The sequence below is a fragment of the Austrofundulus limnaeus genome, unplaced genomic scaffold (genome assembly GCF_001266775.1).
Source record: "Austrofundulus limnaeus strain Quisiro unplaced genomic scaffold, Austrofundulus_limnaeus-1.0 Scaffold13, whole genome shotgun sequence".
Classification (NCBI taxonomy): Eukaryota; Metazoa; Chordata; class Actinopteri; order Cyprinodontiformes; family Rivulidae; genus Austrofundulus; species Austrofundulus limnaeus.
In genome coordinates, this window is record NW_013952415.1 from 3,206,052 (window position 1) to 3,217,492 (window position 11,441).

Genomic DNA, 11,441 nt, shown 5'->3' on the forward strand with positions numbered 1-11,441 from the left:
CTTCTTTTTTAAACTGAGTCTTATTTCTGTGCATTAGGATAAAAATGAGAGTTTAAAATTTTATAGTCTGCAAACGTGTGCATTAGTCATGTTTTATGGATTCTGCATTGTGTAATATTATTCAGCCCTCCACAGTGTTAACATGTGTATTGTGTTTTGATTGGGTTGTCTTTTTTTTATAATATTGAGCTTTTATATCATTTCCTCAGTTGGCTCTCTGGTCTGACTCTGTTTCTCTTGCTTTCTGATCTTCTCTGACACCTGGTCCTAATTTGCTAATGGGCACACCTGACCTGTGTCTGTTTATGGACATGGAGCTCTTTGCCAAGCTAGAATAAAAACTCAGTAGCACAAACACTTTTCATTTTGAAAGAGTGTTGATTTGAAGGCTGAAAGTCTTGGGAGTACTTTCAAAAGAAAAAAAAAAGAAGATGGGAAAAAACAATCTTCGACCTTAGGCTTTTAGGCTGACAGGAAAACAAGGCTAACTAATGTTAAAAGTAACTGAAAATGAAGAAAATGATTAAAAAAACATGCCAAATCTTGCTTAAGGAATCTTGGTTCTGTTTGTTTGTTTGTTTGTTTGTGTCAGTGAAGATCCTGCTTTGTTAAAAGGCCATCTGTGTTCAACTGCTTCTGCTGCTGGTGTAGTGAGGATGGATATAAAGCCGATAGGGAAGGTCTGCATATCTGCACTGGCTGCACCCAAGTCCCTTTGACATATCTTATTAGTCAGGTCTTTAAAAGCCTCGGCATGCCTTCCTAGGCACACTCCTCCACAATATCCCTGATTAAAGTGCGACTGATGCTCCCAGTGCAGAGCCAAGTTGGCCACACAGCGTTTATGTTGGGTCATGCTCATTACTCAGACTCTTTGCCGCCGTGACTTGAAGCAAAACCTAGCGCAAAACATCTCCAACCAAGGAGTCTCAGAATTTCACATCCTTAATGGGACAGCAGAAATGGAACAACAAATTGTTCTCAGCCTGTCTCTTTGCCTTTTTAATATGCATTTGGACACTCATCAATGTGTGCAGGCGATTTACAGTATAAATGGAGCTGGAAGCAATTGAGGGTTGTTTGTTAGGCCATGAAATAACATCGGCGTGCCCTGACTTTGATCATTTGCATGTATATAGATAATAAATTGCCACAGATGGGTTTAGCACATGGCTCCTGCTGTAAGGTTACACTATTACACAACCTAGATTTAATGTCAGCCTCTGTCATGGGTCATATATTTTATATTTGTTTACCTAGTATTGAAAACTTACTTACATTGAGTTAATTGGGCAATAAGATAAAATATATAATCATTAGAATTATCAATAGTGATTATGATGTTTAATCTGTTGACTGGATGAGTCAGTTTGTGGTGTATTTCATGAATTTGTCTGCTATAATCAGTGGTATTTTATAACTGTAAATAAAAAAGAAACCTTGCTGACTGGGCATGAGCTAGGAAGGGAAAATTCTAGTTACTGAATTCAATGTAACAACTGCCATGATAGGTACTTTGAAGAAATGCTGTGCGAGAAGTTTTGCAACACATTTATTTATCAATAAACCAGTGGATGACCCATTGCTCGCATATTATCTATTTTTTTTTTTACTTTTATCATTGCTACAGACCATATTTGTTTTGCTTTTGAGAAAAAAAAAACATAGAACAATGCAGACCAGGTTAAACATTGCTTTTAGGACAAATGGTGCTGAGTGCAAGGACTGAACTAACTGAGACTGTCTGAACTTTTTATATAGATGTTTTCTATATGTGGAATATTCCAAGTCAAGACTCAAGCTCTAAGATTTTTGTGTTTTTTTTTACTTGAAATGGTCAATGAAAGAATATGAAGTATTGCTACAACTACACCACATAACTCACAGCTTACTTTGACAAACATATGACATGAGTTGTCTGAAAGTGATCAATTAGTGAATGAGGACAACAAAAGACACAAGTAATGTAAGACAAAAATGGGTTTTCACATCAGAAAAATATCAAATTGTTTAATGCATTTGATCTAACGCTGTGTTGGAAGGATACTATTGGGTAACAATTATTAATTTCCATCTTAGATCTTAAAAAGACATKTATTAACATTTTTTATTCATATACTAAATAGAAAATAACTAGGTGTTTAAAGTAAATGTGATGACAATTTGGGTTTTGTTTGTTTTCATCTGCTAACAAGTAACCATAATGTAATCACATTTTTTTGTAAGTTTTAGATTGTAAAGAAGTAATAAATACATGTAAAAATTGTCAAATGAATTTCCTAATTGCACACTACAAAGAAATTCTGAGACTCAGAGTAAACCTGGAATGTCAATGAGTATTTATTGTGCACAGCTCTTTTTCTCATTTACTCTGTTCCACCAAAGTTCCACCCTCATTAGTTGTTGTAAATGTGTGTAGTGCTGAGTGTGGTAGAGTGCGTGTTTTTGTGTGTCTGTGTGTGTGTATGTATGTGAAAGCAAACTGAGTTAAGAAACGTGTTGAGCACTGAGTAACATTTCATGGCCCATTTGCTGTGGCCTGCAGAAGCTCCTTTACTGTACGCGGCATAGAACGGGAGGCGGTTGTGATGAGCCTACAGTGGGCACTCACTGGTGCATGAAGGGGTCCTTAATCCTCCATTCTCCTTCCCTGTCTTTCTATGGTATATTTCCTTACTTTTTTCGTAAAAAATAAATAAAAAAAATGACTACCAAGCAAATTTCTTTATGAATTTGCAAGTTTGCCTGTCTGTGGTTTGTGAGACCTGTAATCAAGAGTTGCTGCACATAAAATGACCTTCAGTCATTAAGGAATTAGTGGGAGGCTAAGAGCTTGTTTATGGAATCAATTAGTTTAAAATGTGAACAGGTGGGCTCATTTTATCACAGTTCTAAAAGGAAATGTCAAGGATTTACACCCTTGGAAGTTAACTGACCCTTCACGACTCTAAAATTACCTCAGTCAGGGGAAGTTGCTTAGAATCCAGGTAGTGGGAAGTCAAAGTTTCAGAAAGGAGATGGAGCGGCTCAAATGTTGTGGCATTGTCTTGGAAAATTCATGCAAGACCTGATTCTAGGGCAGATTTGATCAGTGGGAGCTCTTACCAAGGAGTGTTAGGGAAGAAAGCAGAGTTTACGATTAGTGTTCAGTGTATTTTATTTTTCTTCTTTTTCCCCCCAAACCTTCCTGCATTCAATACAGGTCCTGATCATTGTAGAGCCTTGAGAGAAAGACAGTTATTCTAAAACCCAAATGGATTAAAAAAGCAAATAGACATTTTTTATTACCAAATGGAATTAAAATATAAAAAAAATTGGTTAGGATTATAAACATTGGATAAAAATGTAATAGTCAAAATAATTAGAAGTTTGAACTGTTGAAAAAACCTAACCCAGGTGGAACGACAAGGACACTCAAAGTGAACATGAAAATTTCAAAATCAAAAAACTTTTTTTTTCTAAAATGGCGCAAGCAAAAAAAAATAATTTAGATTTATTCCCTCACTTACAGAAGAGGATTAGGGCCACTGAAAAAAAAAAAAAAAAGGAATTATGACTTTAATCTCAGAATTCTGACACTTTTTTTTCAGAATTTTGACTTTTTTCTCAGAATTCTGAGATTAAGTCAGGATTCTGAGATTAAAGTCAGAATTCCTTTTTTTTCAGTGGCCCTAATCCTCTTCCATACTCACTTGTATAATTTGCAACTTCCTTTTGTTGTTTCATCTCAGCAAATAAAAATACACTGTAAAACAAATATTGGTCACAAATTTTATTGTGTTTTGTTTTGTTTTGTTTAATGCACACATGCATTCACACATCCAAACGGGCCGTCTGAAAACAAGCCGACGGTGTTTATCTTCACACCTCCTCAGAYACGCTGCTCTGGTGAAAAGCTGACTGGTGGGCTTCGTGTCATTGATGCCCGCCTAGCAACATCTGAGCAGAGCTGACAGCCCCCGCATGCTACAGCAGCAGACATCTGAAAGACGACGTTCACCCACGCAGCGACGCGGAGTCATTCACACACGAACGCACACCAAAACCACATGCACGCTTGGCGTTGCTGAAAGACTCACACATTGCAGAGGTTGCATGATYATGGTATACTGATTCGAACTAATGGACGGGGGGTTGTGTTAATTTGCATGTTCATAATTGAAAACTGTCAAACTGTTCAAAACATAATCCCAACTTAAACCCAAGAAAACTGATTTGAACTCTAAAAAGCTGTGAAATGCTGCTGTCGTGTTGTATACTGACATGCTTCCAGAACAAGGAAATTCCTGATATCAGCGGCATGAACTGACTTTCTGTACAGCTGTCAGGGTCCCCTTTGAAAGAACTGAGTGTCCTCCTGTTTTGCGACTCCTGTTCTCTCCAGGCGATATCTCCAGTTGCTTTGTTCACGACCACCTGTCTAATAGTGGTCATAAAACAACRAAACTCTATAAGTTAACAGTTTAGGAAGTCAAAGATCAACAGCTGTGACTTCACTCTAATAGCAGAACTTTTTACAAGCAATTAAAAAGTCATGCTAAAACMAAWACAGACCAACAACATCTCCWGTAATTAAATGAACCATAATWTTGTAAATCACAAACACACAATAAGTTATTTTTTGTACAGACTAKTTCTTATTTCTCGTTTGACACAAATTCAAGACTCCTCCGTGGGRTCATCATGAGCTAACAGCAAACCAAAATACATGCACATGCTACAAATGCTGCCATAATAAATCTTTATTACCCCCAATAATGCAGTGTCTGCTGCCAAAACTATGATTCAAAACCAATTGCTGACTAATTGGGTTTAAATTAGAATAGATTCTAAAGTGGTGAGAGTAGCAAAATATGTTAACATGCCCACTCATTATTTCCTGTTCCATTATATTAACAACTTTCAGTCTTGGCCTCTGTTCGCTTATTTAATTTGCAGCAATGAGAGATGCCTATTTAGTTCTCAGCAGCAGCAAATACTTTATATACAACACTGAGCTGTAGAATATTGTCATGCAAATACTCTTTAAACACACAAATAAACAACATCCAATATTACCTCCAGCATTACCCTAAAATAAATATGCTGATGTATTTCATCACTTTAAAAGTAATTGTAGAATAGGGAAAACATAAAAAGGAGCAGATAAACATGTTACAATGACTTGTTTATGATATGTATTTTTCTTTAATGTACATAATTAATAAGACTAACAAAAAAAAGCATTGACCTGTACTTTTGAAGAACTTATTTTTTGTTGTTTGTTTTAGGGAAACAGTTTTATTTTCAGCTCAAAATGATACAGTTTCAAACACACTTTCTATCAGAAGAAATTTAGGTGTACTTTCCAATTTTTCATTTTGTAACGCGTCTACGTGGCCCAATGCAGTGATGGAAGAGGATCAAAGCGTTTGGCAGGAAAAACGACTGACTTTTGAACTGTAATGCWGCTGAAGCCTGGGGAGGCATTAGCATTGGGCGCCTGTGGCACGGCTGCTTCCTTCGTAGCTGCTAATAAAAGCATGAAGGCAAAAAGAAACAACTTCTAAAGGGCAATGGAAAACAGTAAAAATTAAGTTATGGGGTTTGGGGGCTTTTAAGAGTCACTGATGAGTTTCAAAAAATTAGATCTGTTGTGAAAACAGCAGCGAATCCACATAAGGAAGTGTTCTACAGTTGTCTTATTATGGTTTTTATAGTCCCCGGTTATGAAAGATACACAGAGCTTTTCCTGACAAGAAAAATATGACTTCATTTCACAAGTACTTTCCACAACGGCACAAAACAGTGTGCTCCACACTTTATAAAACATGCATAACTATTAAGAAAAAAACAACATAAGTAAAAAAAAAAAGGAATCGGAATGACTATTATCATTTTTTCAGCAGACTGTGCAAAATTAGGAGACTTTAAATTATCCTCTGAAGTGCTGTGTTATGCCAGGAGGCATGGTGCCAGTCATTGTTTGCTGCAACACTGGCAGGTAATGTTGGCACAGATTCAGAGCAAAAACCAGCATGAGGGATTTTTTTCCTTCTCTTTTTCTTTATGCTAATATCTTTTGACAGGGAAGGCCACATAATACACAATGATACACCTCAACTGTACAGTATTACGCTCCTACGCTTTATCAGCAACAGATGTTCTGCAAGTTTTTCATCGCTGAGATTTAGTGCTACGTGGGGTTTTGAGATTTCCGAGCACGTTGAAGCTGCTTTTTAATACTGTCATGTTTGACTTTTTTCTGACAGTGAACTTTGATGCAATGACAGCCGTAAAGGAACCTAAATGTGACCAGAGTTTGCAAAAACATAAAATAAAAAAATGTGCACCAAAGTCCTTCATCCTTTTTTTAATGCCACTGTCTCTGGAGAATAAACATTCCTCTGKCTTTATCTAAAATACATAATTCATGCATGTTGGGCCAATTCTTTTGCATTTTAAATGTCTGCCTGTTTTTTTTTTTCTGTCTACCTGTCCGTCTATCCATCCACCTTATCTTGTGCAAGGTCGCAGCTGGCTAGAGTCTGTCCTAACTGCCACAGGGCACGAAGCAAGGTACGCAGTAAACAGGTCACCGTTCCATCAGCGGCCTGACAGACAGAGAGAAGCACCTCTGAGAGAAGTGTAAAAGAAAGAAACCAAGCCCCAAAGAAACACCTAGAATTTCATTTAGTGCTGTTAGCTCATCTAAGAAAAAACAAAGGTGTAGCTTAAGCATCAGTTAATTTGCAACATTATTCTGGGGGTGCTTATGAGCAGATGTCAAGGTCCCTGTGGGGAGKTCAAAAATTGTTTGACAGTGATCATGTTTAAAAAAATTAGATGGTTTGCTTAATGTGCAGTTTTTTGCAAGAATCAACACAAAGTTGATTTTTTTATTCAGTAGTTTTGAAATTCTGAAGAATCCTGACAAATAGGCTTTGTGGCACTATTAGTGTGAAAGCTGGTCATACAGTGTCCCTTAGATGCAATTACACACTGCAATGAAAATAAATCYATGCATGTCAGGTAGCTGCAACATGTGCTGCTGAAAATGGTTCCAATGCAGCAAATTCTGCTTTTTCTTTTGCCTGCTGGTTTTAGGGTCGTGACAGTTGGTCATCAGTCTCCATATCACCGTATCTATTATTATTATTATTATTATTATTATTATTATTATTATTATTATTACTATTAATGTTTTTGCTGTTTTGTAATATAAATGCTCTGCAAACCCTGGGAATAAATAAGCAGATCATGTTTAGAGAATAAAAATAAAAATTAAATTAATAAAAATAAAATAAAATAAAATACGTACTACAGAAGCATGCAGCCTGTTTGACCTGATATTTAGAAGACTTACTTACATGATATTTTTCCACAAATACTTTCCAGGTGATTGAATGAAACATACTCCATTTTTTTTGTTTGTTTCCTATGTTTATGAATGACCTTTAAAACTATCAAATCAAGGGGACATTTCCAGCTAAATCTGATACTGGCAGTACAGGAAACCCATTTTCTGTGTATGTGCATGTGAGTGTCTCTGCACAAATGGATACCTAAGAGCCTGGCGAGATTCTGTTATGATTATGATCTCGCTTATATTGTGTTATGCAGGAGCATGGTTACAGGGACATTTGTTGGGAAAAAAAGCGGTGACATACACATGCTACAAGTTAAAACACAACTTTCATATTTACTGTAAGTAAAATAATAGAAACTGAGCTACTGGAAAGCATACAAGTTATACATTTATTATGAACATCGATAAACAACAATTACTGAAGTGAATCAGGACCAAAAGAGAATGTTAAACCTGAATAGAATTTAGGTTCTGAAGGATAGGTTGGGCACATCTCTATTCCTACCAAATTTCACGTTCATTGGTTGCAGCATTTCTGTGCTACAGTTAACCAAAAATGATAAAAAATAACTAAATAAAAACAAATACACAGTACAAAAACAATATGAGTCCCACTTCCTGTTATAATAAAAATATAAGTAAGTAAAAACTGTTGAAATAGCCATCAGTACTGGTAATAATGACTCAAAACACCTAYGTTAAAGACATTTGGAAAGCTAAAAGGAATGCATGTTTGCTAGTCTGACCAGATGTTATTCATTTGCATATCTGACTGTCAACAGACCACAGGGTGTGAAGAATTACTAATGTCCTAATGCTGAGAGGCAAAGCGTCTGACAGCACTCCCAATGAGCCAACTAGACCCTGCAACGATGGATTACAAAAAGAAACAGCACCTTTTGTTCACAGATGCTGACGTGAGAAGCATTGGTTACATTTGTCTGGCAAAAGTGAGGCTGTTAYATGAATGATTGATTCAATGTTTAATATAAATATTCGTTAGCTACAAAATTTATTTTGATGTTAAAAATATGCTGTGTGCATTCTTAAACATTGTCTCAAGTCCCGATCTCATCTCCTAACTTTTTTTTTCTGCAGCACTATTGCAAACATTCACTTACAAGTATGTCACGTACAGAGGAGCAGATTTTTACTTGGATAATTTGACAGAATCCACGGAAATGATTGGGAGGTAGTATRGGCTCATTAACTGATTGGTCTTGCTCAGGGAGTGTGGTGCGGGGCAGAGGTRTGTGATGGGAAAAGAGTGGAGGTGTGGCAGCAGGAGCAGCATTTGGGAAGGGTTTAAAAACTGAAAGGGGAACAAGAGGAGTAATCCACTGAGTGCCCGTAATGTAATGAGTCAGCCTTGCTTAATGGAGTCCATTTGAGGAGAAATGAGGTAGAGAAAGTAAACAGAGGTATTGGAGGTGCAAAGGTGTTGTGGAACTAAAAAGCTGGACTGGGAATATGTTTTGTGGGAATTAAATTTTCACTTACTACATTATCACTAGACAAACAGATATGTTTTTATCCAGTACCTGACTATGGTTATGTTTTTTTTTCTAAAGATTTTGTTTAATTTAAAGTGGACACATGTAAAATCCACTTTTTTAGCTGTAAAATGCATTTTGTTGTGGACTTGGAGTCTGTTGAAGTAAGGCGAAGTTTAATTTAATCTCTTCTGGTGCTAAAATACATCTTTATATTCTGTTTGGGTCTTATTTTCAGCCTGTTTAGTTGAGTACTAAAAGGTCTTTCTCCTCTGGCTCTGGGTCAGACTCTGGCTCCAACATGTACAGTAAGTCTGGATGGACGTCTTCTTTTGCTGATATATTTTAATTAAATTGTAAATGAAACATTTTTGAAAGCAAGAAAGCATACACCCCCCCTCCAAACTGGAGTTGATCGGTCTGGAAGCCGGAGGGGGTGGGGCTTGAAGCACATAGGAACAGTAACAAAACCAGTTACTTTGAGACACACCTCAGAAAAGGGGTGAATGAGAGGCTGGTGAACTTAGAATAAGGAGGAATTCAAATTAAATCATTGTAGTTCCACTTTATATAGACCCTAACTGAATTATTTAAATGTGAAAAGGAAGGATTTAAAAGCATGATATGAAATTAGTTAGTTAGTCTGGTTTTATTAGAGCCACTTGGTAAGAGATAATTCCTGATCTCTTCTTTTTTCAGTTAATACAGTATGTACCATCATTTCATTGAATTAAATGTAGATTTCACTTACTGATAAAAGCTGAAAAGCTCATCTTATGTTGTGATTAATATTTTCAAAAATAAGTTTATTATTACTTTGGGTGACTTTCAAGCTTTAATTTACATMTTTCTTCTGTTTGAAATATAAAGATCAGTTTTATCAAAAATCAAGAAGCTTTCATCAGAAACAAGTCAACAATTACAATGAACAACAAAATGAAACAATTATTTTCATGTGCCGGTTGTTTATTTAATACACCAGCATCTAAAATAGGTGCCGTCAACAATCTTGTCAAAAGTCAAAACTGAAAAATACAATCAGTTCTTTTGATGACAAACACATCTGTTCCATTTTTATATGGGAATGACAGCAAAAAATGTTTGTAATATAATTATCCTTATCTCAGTGTGATGTTACTCAGAAAGTTTGTTCTACTGGGAGTTCGGTACAATAAAAGCAAACATTTGATTGAAGTATTTTTTGTGAAGATCGTCACAGTAAATGGCATTTATTTTTTTATTTTACCACTATTTAAGCAGATAAATCCCGCTGAGATCCCAGATCTCTTTTTGAAGGGAGGCCTGGGCCTGRAGGCAACCTATTGTRCATGTTTTTGGGGTGTAGGGGAAAGCCTGGAGAAAACCCATGCTAACTTGAGGAGAACAGACAAACTCCACACAAATAGACCTCATCCTAACCGGGAATCAAACCTGGGACCCTCTTGCTGTGAGGCGTTGGTGCTAACCACTGAGCCGTTGTGCTGCCATTTCCGTCCAAAGCAGGATTGTGTGTTGTAGACACCAGACTTTGCCCTGTGGAATGTAGTTAAAAATAAGAAAGATACAACAAGCATGGTGCATTTGTGACACATGCTTTGTTTCACCACTGCCTCAAGAGTCAAGGGTTGTATTATTCATTGTTTTCAGTGTCATATCTATTGCTCCTGCAGTTGTGCGCTTCTTGTCGCCTGCGTGTACAGATCAGATGATTTGTCTCTCCGGCAGCCTGCAGTATTTATTCCAGGTCAGCTGCCATCTCACCCTGCTGTTTTTCACAGCCTGTTAGAGATCTTTTAATTGGCAAATAAGTGTGTGATTTAAAGTTAGGCAGACAGAGTGTCGCAGAAGACTCATCTGCTTGTTTGGGACTGCGTATGAATCCATGGAGGGAACACAAGTCCAAACACATGGCCAGATGTGACGAGTGCTCCTGGCTGTGAGACAAGCTGCGCTGCTCTGGAGACAGCGCAGAGTTCTGCGTTCCAGCTTGTGCACCAAGATCTGCGTTTAAAAGCGTGTGCGGCTTTTGTTGTGCGTAATGTGTGTGTTGCTCCCAAACGCAAAGGGAAAGCAACAATTAGCATTAAACGGCGTGGGCAGAAAGAGTATGCCAGTTTTCACAAAACCAAGTTTCTCACATTGTTAAAGCGCAGCTGTAATAAATTCTGATTTGTTAGCGCTTGTGCACCGATAGACTTTGGATGATTGGAGGCTCGTGTGGAAGCCATGTGAGGACAGTGACTTGCCAAACTAACTTTAGGTTGACAGAGGCTCAATGAACCATCGCAAATGGAATTAGCAGTGAGGCAAGTGTTTAAATATCATGTGAGAAAGTTTGTGAAATTAAAAATAAAACCATCTAAGGCAGGGGTGGGCAATCCTGGTCCTCAAGGGCCGCAGCCCTGCATGTTTTTTTTCTCTTCTCAAACACCTCATTTTAGTGAATGGGTGACTATCAGGCTTCTCCAATACAGAGGACTGAAACTGACATAATTAAAAATAAAAGCGGAAATATGTAAATTGACTAATAAATAAATAAAAACACTTGAAGTGCACCAATATAATTCAAAAAGGAGAATTTTATTTAAAGTGTGTATATA

At 37.0% G+C, this 11,441-nt stretch overlaps 1 protein-coding gene across 1 annotated transcript in view; it reads left to right on the forward strand.

Annotated features, from left to right (window-relative positions):
* The window catches only part of LOC106513574 (leucine-rich repeat transmembrane neuronal protein 4), a 111,330-nt gene that overhangs the window by 93,974 nt on the left and 5,915 nt on the right, over positions 1 to 11,441 (forward strand). The gene's annotated exons all lie outside the window — the stretch shown is intronic.